At 44.7% G+C, this 12,280-nt stretch overlaps 1 protein-coding gene across 6 annotated transcripts in view; it reads right to left on the reverse strand.

The window, feature by feature from the left end:
* LOC147008798 (prickle planar cell polarity protein 3-like) overlaps positions 1-12,280 on the reverse strand; it is a 56,121-nt gene that overhangs the window by 12,094 nt on the left and 31,747 nt on the right. The gene's annotated exons all lie outside the window — the stretch shown is intronic.

Below are 12,280 nucleotides of genomic sequence, written 5' to 3' on the forward strand. Positions count from 1 at the left end.
CAAAAAACAATTTAACTTCAAAGCAAACATAAATATTTGAGTTAGCAAAATATAACACAATCACAATGTAGTTTAAAAAATTTATATTTTATAATCATTTTGATAATCCGAAACCTGCAATGCTTACTCCCATCGTGAGAGTATCTACACAGGATTACTGGAATCTGTCCAGTGTGTATGTGTGATGTATGTATGTATGATGTATGTATGTATGATGTATGTATGATGTATGTATGATGTATGTATATATATATATATATATATATATATATATATATATATATATATATATATATATATATATATATCTTCATCCATTGGGACCATACTCTGTGCAGAGCATTGGTGCCGCCTAAGCAATCTTCTTGGCTATTGGGTACAATCCTGGACGGGTCGTCACTCTGACACAGGATACCAGCATGCTGGTACTCATTTTGCTGACCTCGGAAGGATGGCAGGCAGAATCAACCCCACCTGGTATTATTTCAACAACCGACTGGGATTTGAACTCAGGATTCGAGGATCCCAACACCCTAACCATTAAGCCAACACCAGGTAAATACATGCGTGTGTGTGTGTGTGTGTGTGTGTGTGTGTGTGTGTGTGTGTGTGTGTGTGTGTGTGTGTGTGTGTGTGTGTGTGTGTGTACAAAATATCTGAAAAACGTGTAGGCCGATTTTGATAAGCCGTGGGAAGTGGGTTTGGCCTGAGCCAAGGGATGAAAGCACATTATTTTGGTCTGGGGGTCAAAGATCAAAGTCACGCGGACAAAGTGTGGCAACATGCGACTTTAAAAGGTCATAACTGAAAAACCATTAAATGAAGAAACAAAAATGTAAACAAAATGTTGGCCATAAGTTGCGACCTTGACCTTTGACTTGCTATCACACTCGTTTCAGAATGCAAGTGAGTCTGTTTAGTTCTGTGTTTTAGCAAAATGGCTTAAAACAAATGCTTACCAATGGTATCCAGCACTGCGGGGCAGGGAGGCTGGTGCTCTAATGAGCACCTCTCTAGTTACCTGTGTATTTCATTGTCACTTTTGCCGTCGTGAATAACTTATAAAGCACATTGTAAATACAGGACGGAGATTTGTTAGTTTGTTATAGGAGTTGGAAGGGGGGAGGAGGTGAGGGGGGAGATGATCTTGTCTGAAGGACCAGCAGTATGGAAGATGAATGGTTGGGGTTGAATTGTGTGCATTGCCTTCATTTTATATATGGCTTTAAAAAGCTACACCAGGAGACAAGATTTCAGCGTTTGAATTTATTGCTGAAAAATGAGTTTCGTATCAGAGCAATTTCGATTCAGAGGGCATATGGTCTGCTTACTACAGGAAAATAGGTTTTAACATTGAGCACGAGCCATGGAGATTCCTGGAAACGGCTGTTGTGGCAAAAAATAGGAAGGGTGCGAATGGTAAAATGTGACATTAAGACAACATCGTGGGCTGAGAATTACAGCTGGTAACAGATGGCCATTCCAAGCCTGCAGTCACACATTATCAATAAAAATGTGAAACGGCACAAGATGGAGTGCAACAGGATGACAATAGATGAGAAAAAGATTCGCTTCGTCAGACTCACGCGTTCTTTTGTTTTGTTTTTACAGGATCTAAGGCTCGTGATGGAGCAAACACATACAAACACACACACACACACACACACACACACACACACACACACACACACACACACACACACACACACACACACACACACACACACACACACACACACACACACACACACACCGACATTTCCATGAATACACGGGACACAACACAGGACTGTTGAACGAGACAAACAGCCACTGAGCTTGGGGTAAGTGTCGTCACTTCCCGGGTTACTCTGGGTACCAGTGATGGTACAACAATGACGCCGCCTTTCTCACCGCACTCAGCAGGCCATTCTTCAGGAGGAATTTCCTCCTCTCCCTGGATATCAACCTATGGAGACTGTCCATGCTCTTATCCTTTTAAATGCTGAACATCAAGTAAGGAAGCAGCACATACCGTTTTCAAAGTCTTTGGTATGACTCAGTCAGAGTTTGAACCGCTGACCTCCCATACACAGAGCAGACGCTCGAGGACAAGACTCTTGGAATGAGAAAAAGCCTCAAAACACGACAATGCATATCTGGATACCTCTTGAATCTTGGAAACTGTCTGACATCTATCCGTGATTTGTAAGTTGTCTTCAGTTGGTATTCAAAGCTTCCTGCTCAAGTGGTTGGCCCAATTCCTTGACGAGTAGAAACAGCAGGTGACCCTTGCTGGTATCCTTTCCTACGATATTTCACTTGATGCTGGGGTTCAACAAGGCAACCTATTAGGACGTATGATATACTTCATCAATATCAATGATATATCTGCTTCTCTTGAAAACTAACCTCACTATTATTCTGACAACTCCACCCTGTGTAGAAAGATATATCACTCTTGTGAAAGTCCACCTGCTATTAAACACCTTCAGTGATCAGACCTGGACAAGATAAGCTGATAAGCAACTTGGACCAATACAGGAGACGGATTCCCAAGGACAAGCACTCTCCCACCAGTGGCAAGTTTGTGGGCTCGCCATTTTATACAAGCTTACATCTGACCTTGCTCTTTCTGCCCTCTCCTACCACTGCAAGCAACCCTAAGTCACACATGTTCCTCAAGAAACCTTCAGCTGCTCACCCTCCCAAAGTTTAGGCTGCTTGCTCACCTCCATTAATTTGTCCCCTTCTGCTCCTGACTGGGAAATAGACTCAATGTGAGTGCTACACTGTCTCCCTCTTCTCACTTCAGTCTTTCAAATGGAATGCCCATCACTACCTCACATGCTTAGCTTTGCCACATCCACGATCTCTTCTAAACAAGCTGATTCTTCCCCATTTTGTTGCTTTCCAGGCCATGTAATTCGTTTTTGTGTCATTCCTCCTATCATCCTTGTGTTCGTACACTCCCTCCCCCGCGGGCCCCAACACTATCCCTTGGCAATTTGTCGTTAATCTTCTCTGTGAGCGTAGACCGGGGGTCAGCAGCTGTGGTTCTGGAGCCACATGCAGCTATTCAAGGACTTACTGTATGTGCGGCTCCTGAGTCTGATCGATCGATCACCCTTTTCTTGTCATTATCAATTTTCCGAAAAAAAATCTTTGTAAGTGCTGTGAAAGGATAAAATAATACTTGAGAACTTTGGCAATGATAAACAGGAAAATTCATCGGATTACCAGCGAATTCTGCGAGCACGACTTACACATTGTGCTCCAGGCATTGTCTGCTCTGCAGATATTTCGGCCATCTTGTCGTCAGTATTTTGGCCACCTGCAGCCTGAGTTTAGAATTTGCACCCATCTTTCGAAACAGCTAGCGACGTCCTGATCCTGGCTGGGCAGGTAAGCAAGAATCCCAATAATGAGCGATTTATATCAAAATAATAAACGAGATGTTGTTTTGATAACTCCCCATTTGGAGAGTGTGCGTGTGATGTCACCGGAATGAGATTCTCACAGCAGTCCAATGAGAAAGCATTTTCTAGTCCTGGAAAGTCCTGGAAAATGTGTCCATGTTCTTTAAACTCCTGGAAAATTGAGCAAGTATAAATAATTTGCAACATCCCTGGTCGGGATTATTAATTTCTCAGGTTTATTAAAGAGGAGGTTACAAATTTTAACTTCTCCCAGGAATTTACCAAAGCTGAGCTGAAATGATTTCTCACGCACCATGCACAAATTATGCAAATGTTTATGGAAATTCCCGATTAAGCAGGAAGTAACACTGAACATGTGCACTGCCAATTGTAAAGGGAAAGGAAGAGAATTTGAAGAAAGTCAAAGCTTTGCTATTTTAATTCCTCGTGGCCAAGTCACGTCCTCAACTGGGATTGGCTCGTGAAGAGGTCCGTTCATAAGGCCAGATGCTGGGTCTGTAAGAAGACATTGGATATCGGGAAAATGGAGGAAAGTGCTCTTCAGTGTCACGTGAGAGATGCCAAGCACCAATGCATGGTGTCACAATCGATTCCAAATGACCGGTCATACTCCAATATTATGGAATATTTTTGCTTCAGGACAGGTTTTGTTTTGGGGATTTTTGTATACAAAGTCAAGGCTCATGGAAGAGATAGAACACAGAACAGATCAGGATGCAACAGAACAAAAGCAAGAGCAGAAAGAGATGGAAGAAACACCAATGGCAGGGTTGAGGAACGAAATAGAGGAAGACTTGGATAAATAAGGGATGTGGGAAGGAATGAGAAGTAGGGGAGGATGCACAGGGTAGACAAGTTGGATACAGAAGCAAACTCTCAGAAAGGTAGGGGGTGGGTTTGGGAGGGGGGGTTGAAAATATCAGGGTGTTAAATGGGGGATGATCTGAGATTTATTGTTCACTGCTCCCTCCCAATTCCATATCTAGGCGATGCATGACGTCATCGCCTGGTGCCGAAGGGAGTACTCAGTTTTTACTCCCTTTGTTTGTTTTTTCTTTGGCTGGGTGATACAGACATCCTTTGTGCTAGCTTGGTGTTGGTTTAATGGTTAGGGTGGTGGGCTTTGGATCCTAGGGTCCTGAGTTCAAATCCCGCTCAGCTGTTGAATTAATACCAGATGGGGCTAACTCGACCTGTTATGTCATCCTTCTAGGTCGGCAAAATTCGTGCCAGTATGCTGGTATAGTGTCGAAGTGGCGACCCGTCCAGGATTGTGCCCGATAGCCAAGGAGACCACTTCAGCAGCACCGACGCTCTGCATAGAGTTTGGCCCAATCTCCTCTTCCTCTTTGAGTGAGGAAGCTGAAATTTGGGAACAAAAGTGAAGATGTGCTTTGGCAAAAACGTTTTTAAAATTTTTTTTGATAAGTCAATTAATTTATGAATTACTTAATTATTATCGATTCATTCATTCCTTGTTTATTTTCATTCTCATCTGGGCAATATCTCAGGCACCTTTTGAGCTAAGAAACTGATATTTGGACACAGCAATGAACAAGTGATTTGGCTATAAAGGCTATTTTTGATTTGTTGAAAAATCAATTAATCGATTAATTATTCATTTTTCGACGAATTACTTAATTTTCAAAAAGTTATAGATTCGTATGAAACAGTGGTGGTTTCGGTATGCTATTTGCCAATTGATTAAAAAAAATATATTTTAGAATTCTTATTTATTTATTTATTTTAATTATACAATTAATCAACAAATCAATCAATTATTGCACACTGCTCCCTCCCAATTCCGTCTCCATATGCTGCAAGGCAAGTAAGTATCCATCCACCCATCCATCCATCCATTGGGACCATACTCTGCAGAGCGTTGGTGCTGCCTAAGCAGTCTCCTTGGCTATTGGACACAATCCTGGACGGGTCGCCACTCCGACACAGGATACGAACAAGCTGGCACTCGTTTTGCCGACCTCGGAGGGATAACAGGCAGAGTCACCCCCACCTGGAATTAATTCAACAGCTGAGTGGGATTTGAGCTCAGGATACTGGGATCCAAAACCCACCACCCTAACCATTAAGCCAACACCAGGCATGAGTAAGTATCATTTGCACACATTCACTTCAGAAGTGCACCGCTCTCTCCCAATTCCATCTCCATGTACTGCACGGCGGCATCGCCAGATGCTTTCGATGCCCCGGCAATGTCACGCACTAGAGGATGTGTTATTTATTTATTTATTTATTAATTTATTGGGCATGGGGGCGAGGCGATGGACCTTGAATGTACCTCGAGTTGTACTTCAGTTGTATTTCGTTTATATTTATTGTCTGTCCTCCCAAGATTAATCCAAAGATTCATCTATATTTTTTCATTATACATCAAAAACATAGGAGCTTAGACGATGGAATTTTGGGGGAAATTTATGTACAATTGACATTGGAAAATCCATTGTGACTTGTACATAAAACACGCGCATTAAAAGTCCTGGAAAATAACTTTTTTATCTTGTAATAATTCTGCAATTTGGGTCCGTGCATTAGTTGGTGTCTTTCTTGAAGAGAAAACTTTGGGGCTGGATAAACATCTGAGAGTATCGAAGTAGATGACGGAACAGATAAGCATGATGTTGGCATGGCAGATAAGCACGACGTAAATATGTATAACGTCATGCTTATCTGCTCTGCCAACAGCAGTCTGTGTCATTGATGTATTATAGGCCTACCTTTGTTCATACCATGTGATGACCATTCTTCACAAGAACAGCCACATCACTGATCAACCCAGACTTCAACTTGTTTAAGGCATCCAAACTTTTCCATGCCTTCACATCTTCCAGGACGTATATACTTTTCGCAACCATAAGATAATTCATCAAATCTGGACATAAAATGGATGGAAAGTTCATGTCGCTTCTGGTCCTTTTGGTATTCAGCAATTCTTACAGGTTTGTGTTTCCTGTAAGCTGTATCATTACAATATTGATCCATGGACAAAGTGTCCAAGGCTTCGGGACAAGCTTTGACACCGATTGTTTGGCCATGAGAATGCACAATAACACAAATTTTCAATCAATTTGCTCAATACAATCATATTCTGAGTATTACTCAGGCACCTGAGCCTTTTGCTAAACTATTGACTTCACAATTAACCATCATACCATTAACTAATAATGTTATTCTGCAAGGAGTCATCTATATACTCGTATTATGCATGGAAGTGGTGAGTAGATACATAAAAGGGTGGTGTGTAGAAGGGGTGGAAGGGGGGGGGGTCAAGTCAAACTTACATAATTTTTGTTTACAAAATATATGTATTTACCCTTCCCAGGGTTACCAGCCTGTTGAACAATAACCACACATAGTGAAATGTGCAGTTTAAAGAGATGAGAATGAAAGGTTAATTGAAAAAGAGAGAAATAAAAACTTTCACTTCAGACCAACTCGCACTGGAACGTTAGCAGCAAACTGTATGGCATTGAAAGCAATTGGGACGAGACATCCAACGTTTCGATTAATGATCTTATTAAAGAACATCAGGATCAGGGGCACACAAATGGTGGAGGAATGAAAACATAATCTTTAATTCTATCCCATTTTGGAAACTAATTGCACATAAATGATGTAGGTCAGTGATTAGCGCATGGAGCATGGAGTTGTGCTCTCATGGAAAGAAAAGACCATCGCCCTCAAGAGCTCGACATTCCTGATACGGCACTCCATCAATTCAAAGACTCAAAAGCACAAAGTGAGGATCTCAGAAGGTTATTGTGCAAGCAAGGAGCAAACATAAATCACAAATGAGTTCTTGTAGTTACATGGCAATTTGTTCTTCCCCTGTTCAACATTTGCATGATTTAAGCAATTGGTACATGTGAGTGGCTCCAAAGTTGCATCCAATGTGTCAGCAATCCCGACTGGCGGCACGTAGTTTGTGGCCGGAGTTCTTCGACAGCTTTTCCAATGCAGGTACACCTGAAAAGGTCTCATTTTTTATTACAACTTCACACTAAAAACAAAGGATCATGAAAGAGCAGAACGACAGCGACAGATGGTAGAAGGTTGACAAAGAGACAGCAAGGTGCTGGGGAACAAGCAAACAGTTGGCACAAAGCCAAGCATCGCCACGAGTGTGTAGATCCATTAATTGAGGGCTGAACAACACCGGAAGAGAGAGCCGGGATAAGGACGCAAGGCTACCAATCTGTCTCCAATCGAAGTGGCTCGTTGCAACGGAGTCAGTTCTTCGATTTCAGCTGGCGACTACAAGTTGGACAGGAGTACAGGATAAATGGGGCTTCTGAGGCAACCATTCAAATGAATGGGGAAAAAGGGAAAAACTGTCTGACTCAAGGCCCAAAAGCCCAAAATAGGAGACTGATTTCCTCCCCCTCCCATACAAGCAAATGTAAAAGTTGAGACCGATTCCCTTCCCTCCCATACAAGCAAATGTAAAATTGAGACCGACTCAAGGCCCAAATGCCCAAAATAGGAGACTGATTTTCTCCCCCTCCCATACAAGCAAATGTAAAATTGAGACTTACTGATTAAAGCACTTGTTTTGGTTCGCGGGCGCCAGCAGTGACCACTATTTTCGTTGTGTCTGTGTGTCTGTCTGTCTGTTTGTGACTCACTCCAGAGCATAGCTCCATGACGTTTGATGCTATCTCGATGAAACTTGGACACAAGCTAGATATCATGGTCGAGTTGTGTCTTTTTGTATGAAGGGTGTCCCATGCCCCTTGTGGGCGGAGCCATGCCCACTTGAACTTTTTATTTATTTATTTATTTTTTCCCCTCGGTTTTTTTTCTCGCAATTTCATTTCCGTGAAGCTGTGCGTAATGTCCATAAGTACAACATATAAAAAAAAATCCGATTTGATTGGTAAATTTTGACGGAAGAGATAGATTTTTATGGAAGGACTTCCGCAAAAGCTTCCACAAACTCAATTGTACCTATCGTGGCATTGTTCAATAATGCCCGCGAACCATCGTCGCCTCTCGGCTAGTCCTTTTATATTTTCATTCCACTCAAAGAGTAAACCAATCAATATTTGTCCATGTTCTCCTTTAGGGAATCAATCTATTTTCCTATTATATTCACTTTATCTCTTCAAGCACGAAAGAAAGGGCTGTTAGGGTGAGTTTTGTAAAATGAGGAAGTGTTTATAGAACACAGTCGTGCCGTGAAAATGAGGAAGTATTGTTGTGGAGCCGGGCGTCGGCGGCGAGCATGACCGCTAGGTGGAGCAGTAGAGTCGGCTCCACCAAACACCCGGAATTTAGATCGTGCTCCTTGGAGAACTCTGAAAGGCACGGGTCCCTTACAGGACCTTGAATCACCAATAATTTGGCCACGTGGAATAGGGTTAATTGCCAATTTCAATATACCTATGTATCCACGCGGCAAAGCTACCGGGGAATTCACACCCTCGGCAGGCCTCGAGCGGAACGAGCCGTTATCGTGCTCGAACAGTGCGTAACCCGAGCGGATGGTTACCAAGACCCGTCGGTCCAAATGCACAATTTACCGTTTCCCAATTTCCCAACACGTACCATGCTAAGCCAATGAAACAAGCACAGAAACGAGCCGATACATTTAACAAAAGGGATATTTATTTACAATAGGCAGGGAGGGGAACACAGAAGAGCAGAGTTATCCGACTATAAGAAATGCAGTCAATGTACAAGCAAAAGCACTTCACAATTCTACTTGACAAGACAGGCCTGCACACAGACATGCACACCCAAAATAAATGGATCTCAATGGTCTTTATTGAAGGCTTCCAGCTCGAGGACAGGTGAGCTGGAGACCAGAGCCTGTGCTTGGACCTGTCCACCTCGTGTGGTCTTCGACGATCCGGCTCAGCGGGCTTCGAACCCGCAACACGATGCCGCTCCAAGCACCAGGTACCGCGCTGTCCAACCGGCCACGCACCAATCGACCAAGACCAAGGAGATCAGAGGCGATGATGATCCAGCTCGGCGGGACTCGAACACGCAACACGATGATGATGACCACCACGACGACCACGGCCCTTTTACCACCCAGCCTGGCGTTCCTTTTTATTCCTTTTTCCTCCGGGGTGAGCAAATCACTGTCTGAGGCGCTCTCCACCCTCATTGGATGGGGCGTTGTGGGAAAGTCGCTCTCTGTGGCAATCTCAATCCCATTGGCCGGGGGTGCCGTTGGAAAGGTCGCTCTCTGTGGCAATCTCAATCCCATTGGCCGGGGTGCCGTGGGAAAGTCGCTCTGTGGCAATCTCAATCCCATTGGCTGGGGTGCTGTGGGAAGGTCACTCTCTGTGGCGTGATTGGACGAGGGGCACACCCCTGCCTTCTAGGGCGGAGTCCCGGTCTGAGGCGATGGAAATCTCCGCCCACGTATGTGGCCGAACGCACATGGGCTATGGCGTCTGTGTGTGAAGTGAAGTGAAGGAGATTTGTGCTAAATGAAACTGCGCAGCGCACACATGTAATTCCCGTTAGACACAGGTAGAGGACCCTATCTATAAACACATACTTATCGAGATAACTAACCTTAGGGGACCTGAATGTTGTGTGCTCATGGCTGACAGATTCGTAACACTACCCCCTCCCCTTTTTACAGACTCGTACCGAGTTGTTGAATTTTCGTGTGACCAGCATGTGTAAGTTCTCCCGTAGTACGATTTACCAACGGATCCCTGAGTGCAACATTTTTTTATACATGTCCCAAAAATAAATAACCTAATGCGCTGCGTAACTAAACTATCAAACTCACTCGGAGAACTTAAATAAATTGCCGGTGCTAACACAAACAACAGGTGGGTTGCAAAATATTTACAATTTTACCTTATCTATTTACACTAACTATGGCCTCACCTGTGATCTGTGGGGGAAAAAAAGGCACAACAATATTAACAGTTTGTGTGGGTGAGTGCACAGCAGTTGAAGGTCAGTCGTCCACAGGGCCTGCTCAAAAGGTCCCCCTTGTGTGTTTGTGAACCTTCTTCTCTTTTTCTTTCCATACCCCCAGCTGCTGGAGGCAACTCACCCTAACACGGCAGGCCATGTGCCGTCCCACAGGCCATTTGAAGTGGCCTTTATGCAGAAGTGGTGGCCAGCTGCTCAATGCAGTCTCTGGCTCATGGAAATGGATGGAGATGGACTGGATGCAAAAACAAATGAACATGGAATGATGGGGCTGCCTGCAGGGCAGTCCTTGCAAAACACACTGAAGAGATGGTCCTGGCGCACATGGATGGATGGTGACATGGGGCAATGCAAACAGGCTAGCAGGCATTGGGTTCTGACAAAGGCAGGCAAACAAGACATGACAAGGCAAAGCAATACGGACCAGGAAATGCAGCACAAGCAGGCCGGCATGTGAAGCTGGCCGCCTCTGGTCTCATTCCGTGAGGTTTGTGGAGGGAGTGCGGTGGTGCCGGCCGCTCTGAAGGTGGGCTCAGACCTACCCTACTGTCTCCCCCCAACCTATCGCCTTTGCCTATACCCTGTCCATACCCACTGTCTCTGTCCATACCCACTCCCTTAGTTTGAAACAAGAAAGCAACAAAATTTAGCCCCTTTTTATTTTATTTTTTATTTATTTTTCTCTAAAATTGTCTCCCTAACCCCTTTTCTCGTCTTTGTCCAGCTAACCTATCCTGTCAACCTAGACAACTCCCAACCCCTAAAATCCTTTTTGGAAGGGAAGAAGGAAGAGACCAGTGTACTGTCTCAAGGCCCAACAAAGCCTCAGAATAGCCTCCCACAGATTTCAGCAATCTTACCAAGGTGGGTCCAATGGCCTACGGAGAGCGAAGGGATGGATGGTGCGAAGGGGTACATTTCCTCACTATCCTAGCATTTATTAACTTTAAACTACCCCGGGGCTTTTCCATACGCCTGGCTCTTTAAGCTATTGGTTTGAGAAACCATGATTCCCGTCGCCAGTGTTGGTGTCCATTATAAATTTGGGCCTCGCCCTCAAATTTTCACTCGTGACCTTGCACAATTTCATGGCTGGGCAGCGTGGCTCACATGGCCGGGATTCCCCCTCTGCCGAATCTCAAAGTACGGCACCCCCGGGCCCTGAGGCTGTCTACGAGCCCACCTGTTCCCTATGAACGTGGGGGGTTGCACTTCCCGGAATTGCCCCCCTCCGATGCCCACGTGGCAATTTGGCACTATGGGTCCCGTTTCGCGGGTTACCCTTGCCCACTCCACTACCACGGTCCCTTGGACCCTTGGCCTACTCTGGCCGGTGTGCCCTCCACTCGATACTCACCTTTCAACAGCCACGCTCCCAGCCGGTCCATGGACTCCTGCACCCCTCCAAATGGGTTTTGTGCCTTCATACACCACCAACAGAACAACCTCCTTTTGGTAAATTTGACTAACCCACTAACTAACATTACACTGACCCCGGGGTCACTTGGGTGGGATTCACTCCTCCCCCCACTCATTCATTCACACCATGCATTCCACATTCACTCCATTCACACTCAGGCCCGCTGACCCATACTCACTCAACATGCTTCTTTCAATTTTTCCATTCACTCCACACTCTACCTATGTTCCCCAAACTATCTCGTGCTCCCTCGTCATCCCTTAAACTAATGCACGTTCCATTTAATCTATGTAGCTAAGCTCCGCCCCCGAGCGGATCGTCCCGGAAACCCGCTCTGCGCGTTCCGCGAACAGAACACGTGGCATGCAGCACATGGAGCTTCGCATACGCGCTCGCATGTGGACCAGTCCGTTCCAAATTCCCACAACACTCCCTTACATCCTCCACAATGGAATCCTGAAAGGGTTGAACATTATAAGAAATACGAGAATACATGAAATGTTAAAGATTTAAAGTT

This window comes from Eptatretus burgeri, chromosome 18 (assembly GCF_056783735.1).
Source record: "Eptatretus burgeri isolate ZD-2024b chromosome 18, Ebu_testis_v1, whole genome shotgun sequence".
Classification (NCBI taxonomy): domain Eukaryota; kingdom Metazoa; phylum Chordata; class Myxini; order Myxiniformes; family Myxinidae; genus Eptatretus; species Eptatretus burgeri.